This window comes from Pan troglodytes, chromosome 1 (genome assembly GCF_028858775.2).
Source record: "Pan troglodytes isolate AG18354 chromosome 1, NHGRI_mPanTro3-v2.0_pri, whole genome shotgun sequence".
In the NCBI taxonomy this organism is placed as follows: domain Eukaryota; kingdom Metazoa; phylum Chordata; class Mammalia; order Primates; family Hominidae; genus Pan; species Pan troglodytes.
Genome location: NC_072398.2, coordinates 131,475,116 through 131,481,115, shown reverse-complemented (window position 1 = coordinate 131,481,115; position 6,000 = coordinate 131,475,116). Strand labels below are relative to the sequence as shown.

Sequence of the window (6,000 nt, the reverse complement as noted above, 5' to 3'; positions counted from 1 at the left end):
CAGAACATGCCTCTAGAAGGATGGTAAGTCTGAACTCACTTGGAACTGTCCACTGCAGCTATGGTGCTGCAAAAATGGACCATGGGGAAATGACACAGGCACCAACAGTGTCTGCCACACTAGCTGTATAACCCTGGGCAACAAACAACTTACCTGAGCCTGTATCCTTATCTATAAAATGAGGTACATGTCACATGTCTAACACAGTCATGTGAGGACTCAATTTGTCAGCGAATTAAAAGAACCAGGTGTCCTGCCCATCATCAAGTCTGGCTGAGGTGTCACACATGAAGGTAGACACCATATACCCTTATCATTTCATATCTTGGTGTTTTGTATGTTTAGTGCTCATTTTAGGTCAATGGGGCATTTCAAGTTAAGTGGAGTAGAAGTAAGTAAAGGAAAAGTTTGGGGAAGGGTAAGTGAAATAAAAGTTCAGGGTATTTTTTTCCCAGAGACATTCAGTTGGTCCAGCTCTATTTGTTGAAACACTATTATTTTTCACATTGAATTACCTGGACACATTTGTTAATTAGTTGGTCCTAGAAGTGAGATCCTACATATGGAGTCTCTGCTCTATTCCATTCATCTGCATATCTCTCATGAATACTGCACACTTTATTTATACTGGTTAATATTGTAGTTTTATAATAAATATTGGAATCGAGTCGGGTTAGGTCCTCCAATCTTATCTTGTTTTTTTAATACACTTTAAAAACAGTTTTAGATTAACAGAAAAATTGAGAAGACAGCACAAAATTACCACATACCCTGTACCCAGATTTTCCTATTTTAACTTCTTACATTAGCATTGTACATCTGTTACAATTAACAATCCAGTAGTGATACAATATTATTAACTAAAGTCTCAAACTTTATTCAGATTCCCTTAGTCTTTAGCTAATGTCCTTTTTCTGTTCCAAAATCCCAAAAAGAAAACCATGGTACTTTTAGTTGTCATGTCTCCTTTTGCTCTGCTTGGCTGTGACTCTTTTTCGGACTTTCCTTGTATTTGGATGACCTTGACAGTTCTGAAAATTGCTAAGTATGTATTTTGTACCAGGGTACAAACCATGGGTTATAATCCAACACAACTTGCTGCTCAAGTTGGTCCAGCTTTGGCTGTTGAAAGCTCATTCAGTAGGCTCCTGTGCCCCTTTGACATATCCCTGTAAGTGATTTTGCTTTGTTTTTTCCTTACTTTCTGGCATACAAGATGACCCAATCTCATCCTATGTATTTCTTACCCCAGTTCTGGAATCAGCAACTTATCCAAGAGTTTCTGTTGCTTTTATTGGAGAATGATACAGAAAACAAAATCTGGGCACTAGGCATGCTCATTGCTACTTTGTCTTTTTAAATATTGTCTTGACCATTTAAGGTTCTTTGTCTTCCCATGTGAATTTTAGAATCAGTCTGTAAACCCCTTCAAATGAGGCTGCTAGGCTTTTGATTGGAATTAAATTTATAGATCAATTTGGAGAGAATTTTCATTCTAATATTGTTTGCTGATCCATGACCCCAAGAAACCAAAGGGCAAGATATCTACTTATGCCTTCTTTGTGCAGATGCGCAGAGAACCTAAGAAGAAAAACCCAGTGGTCCCTGTCAATTTTGCAGAATTTTCCAAGAAGTGCTCTGAGAGGTGGAAGACCATGTCTGGGAAAGAGAAGTCTAAATTTGATGAAATGGCAAAGGCGGATAAATTATGCTATGATCGGGAAATGAAGGATTACATACCAGCTAAAGGAGGCAAGAAGAAGGATCTTAATGCCCACAAAAGACCACCATCTGGATTCCTCCTGTTCTGTTCAGAATTCTGCCCAAGATCAAATTCACAAAGCCTGACATCTCTATTGAAGATGTGGCAAAAAAGCTGGATGAGATGTGGAATAACTTAAATGACAGTGAAAAGGAGCCTTACCTTACTGCATTAGTCCAGTCTCATGCTGCTATGAAGAAAAACCTGAGACGGGGTAATTTATAAAGGAAGGAGGTTTAATTGACTCACAGTTCCGCATTGCTGGGGAGGCCTCAGGAAACTTACAATCATGGCAGAAGGCAAGGAAAAACAAGCACCTTCTTCACAGGGTGGCAAGATGGAGTGAGTGCCAAAAGGGGAAATGCCAGACACCTGTAAAACCATCAGATCTCGTGAGAACTCACTATCACAAGAACAGCAACCGCCCCCATGATCCAATTACCTCCACCTGGTCCCACCCTTGACACGTGGGGATTATCAGGATTACAATTCCAGGTGAGATTGGGTTGGGGTCACAGAGCCAAACCATATCAATCACCAAGGCAGCAAAGCTGAAGGAGAAGTATGAGAAGGATGTTGCTGACTGTAAGTCTAGAAAGTTTGATGGTGCAAAAGGTCCTGCTAAAGTTGCCCAAAAACAAGTGGAAGGGGAAGATGAAGAAGACGAGGAGGAAGTAAAGGAGGAGGATGAATTAAAAAAACTGCTCATCTATTTTGAAAATGCTTTTCTATAATGACTTTGTGTCCTACACCTCTGATAAGTTCAATTAATTTTAGCATTTTTTAATATATTCCTTAGGATTTTCTACTTAATGATCAGGTTGTCTGCAAATAAAAACAACTTTACTTCTTCCCTAATCTTATGACTTTTATTTCATTTCATTGCTTTATTGCACTAAGGCTTTCAGTACAATGTTACATATAAATGCAGAGAGCAGGCATTCTTTGCCTTGTTCTGATTTTTCAGAGGGGAAGTATTATCTTTCACCATTGAATATAATTTTGGCTGTAGGTTTTTCCTGGATGCTCTTTATTACATTGAGGAAGCTTCCACTCCTAGTTTGCTAAGTTTTTACTATGAATGTGTTTTGAATTTTGTCAAATGCTTTCTCTGCATTTACTGAGATCATCAAAAGGGTTTTCTCCTTTTTTGTCTAAACTGGTGAATTTCATTGACAAATTTTTCAGATGTTATGCCAACAGCGCATTCTTTGCATAAATCTCATTTGGCTTTGATGTATTACTCTTTGTGTAAGTTGCAGAATTTAATTTGCTAATATTTCATTAAGTACTTTTTTAAATTATGGATTTTCAGTTTATGGTCACGGGGAATATAGTCTGTAGTTTCCTTTTCATGTGATGCTTCTGTCTGGTTTTAGTATCAGGGTAATGCAAGCCTTATAATATTAGTTGGGTAATGTTCCCTACTGCTCTATTTTCCGAAAAAGTTTGTGTACTCTCAATATTAGTTCTTCCTAAATGTTTGCTGGAATTCATCAGTGAAGACATTTGCACCTGGAGTTTTCTTTCTGGGAAGGTTTTTTAGTTACATATACAATTTTTTAATTTTTATTTTTAATTGTGGTACAAATACATTAAGATAAAATTTACCATCCTAACCATTTTTACATGTACAATTCAGTAGTGCTAAGAAAATTAACGTTGTCATGCAACAGAGCCCTAGAACTTTTTCCTCTTGCAACACTGAAACTCTATACCCACTGAACATCATCTCCCCATTTCTCCTTTCCCACACCTGGCAACCACCATTCTACTTTCTGTTTCTATGAGTTTGACTACTTTCAATACCTCATCTAAGTGGAACCATACAGTATTTTTCTTTTTGTGATGGCTTATTTCACTTAGCTTCACGCTGTCCAGGTTCACTCATGTCGTTGCATGTGACAGAATTTCCTTATTTTTTAAGGCTGAATAATATTTTACGATGTGTTTATACCACATTTTCTTCATCCATACATGGGCATTTGAGTCGCTTCTGCCTCTTGGCTATTGTGAATAATGCTACAATGAACGTGATGTGCAAATATCTCACAGAGATCTCACTTTCAATACTTTTGGGTATATATCCAGAAGTGGAATTGCTGGATCATATGGTAATTCTATTTTTAATTTTTCTGAGGAACATCCATACTCTTTTCTGTAACCGTTGTTCCATTATATATTCCAACCCACAATGCACAAGGGTTGCAATTTCTACAAATCCTCACCAGCACTTGTTATTTTCTGGGGGTTTTTTATAGTAACCATTTTCATGGATATGAGGTGATATCTCATTGTGGTTTTGATTTGCATTTCTCAATTATTAACAATTTTAAAAATCTTTTCATACGCTCATCAGCCGTATGTGTATCTTCTTTGGAGAAATATCTATTCAAGTCCTTTGCCCATTTTTAAATTTTGTTACTTGGTTTTTTGTTGTTGGGTTGCAGGAATTCCTTATATATTCTGCATATTAACACCTTATCAGATATAAGATTTGCAATTATTTTCTCCCATTCTGTGGGTTGCTTTTCACTCTATTTCTTTTGATATACAGGAGTTTTGGGGTTTGATGTAGTCCCATTTGTCTATTTTTGCTTTGTTGCCTATGCCTTTTGTTGTCATATCCAAGAAGTTGTATGACTAAATTCAATGTCATGAGCTTTTTCCCCATGTTTTCTTCTAGGAGTACAGTTTTAGGTCTTCAGCTTAGGCCTTTCATCAATTTTGTATTAATTTTTGTATATAATGTAACATAAAGGGCTCACTTCATTCTTTTGTATATGGATATTCAGTTTTTCCAACACCATTTGTTGAAGAGACTGCCCATTCCCCACTGAGTGATCCTGGCACCCTCATCAAAGATCATTTGACCATAGACAAGAGGGCTTATTTCAGGGCTGTCTGTTCCGTTCGCTGATCTATATATCTGTTTTTATGCCAGTACCACACTATTTTGATTATTGTAGCTTTGTAATATGTATGTAATTCAAAAATCACAAAGGTTATAGATATAGAAAATTGTATTTTTTGATAAAAATGCAGATATTCCTCACTAAAAATATATACTCTTCCTGTGTTAATTCTTCCAGCATAGAAATCTTTAAATGACTATTATATAATTCATACCTTAGAGGTAAAGGTGGTGTATATTTATGCAAATTCTCTGCATCCTTCTCAATACTTATTACCTTTTTTTATTACAGCCATTCCAATACAACATTGATGCAAAGTGACGAGAACAGACATACACTTGTCCTGTTCCTGATCATAGGGGCAAAGTGTTCAGTCATTCACCATTAAGTGATGTCAGTTGTAGGTTTTCCTTAGATGCTTTTTATCAGGCTTCACACGTGTTCAAGGGTCAATCAGAGAGAGATGTGGGCAAACAGGATTGGGGATTCCCTCTCTAGCATTTTCCTTTTCAGGATCACCCACTGACTCCAGCAGCTTCAGTTGCCCCGGCCATCAGTCCTCTGATTTCCTATGCTAGAGAAACTGCAGGTTTTCCACTGGATCCTCTGCCACCCAGCACTCTACTGACTACAACTGCCCTGATGCTAAAATGTAGAAACAGAGCTCACTCCAAATAGTTTTCCTCCTCTGCATGTGGATTTCTCTCCAGGAATCTTCCTAGAATTGTTAGAATTCTTTCTATATTCGATACTATAGAAATACATATTCTTATTTCTTATGTGATTTGCAGATACAAATACATTCTCCCAGTCTGTGGGCTGTCTTCATATTCTTGATGCTGTCATTTGAAGCACTTAAGTATTTATTTATAGCATAGTCCAATATAATCTTTTTTTTCTTTTATCCCTGTACTTTTTGTATTATATCTAAGAAATCAATGCTTAACCCAAGGTCACAAAGATTTAGCCCTGTGTTCACTCTCTGAGGCCTTCAGGCAGCTGCTTTCTGAAGTTTACACTGGTTTTCTGGAGAAGGGTTGATTTGGTAGGCTCTTACTCAGACATTACATGCCGTGCAAGTCAGATATTTAGAATGTGTGATTTCAGGAAATTCTTATCCCAAGAGTTTGACTGCCATACATCAATGTCTTAATTGAAAAATCCAAAAGTGTGTTTAGGTCTTCATAGAAAACCCAGAGCACAGTACAATTTCTTTTACATGTGAATAAGATACCACATGAAAAAGATATACTCTTTAGCACGTGCTCTAGGAACTTCCTCTCCCCTAAAACAGAGGTATATGGCCAGGCATAATATACAATT

At 37.0% G+C, this 6,000-nt stretch overlaps 1 pseudogene; it reads left to right on the top strand.

Annotated features, from left to right (window-relative positions):
* The first annotated feature begins 1,073 nt into the window (after positions 1 to 1,073).
* On the top strand, positions 1,074 to 2,583 carry LOC100613681 (high mobility group protein B3-like; annotated as a pseudogene).
* Positions 2,584 to 6,000: the final 3,417 nt, after the last annotated feature.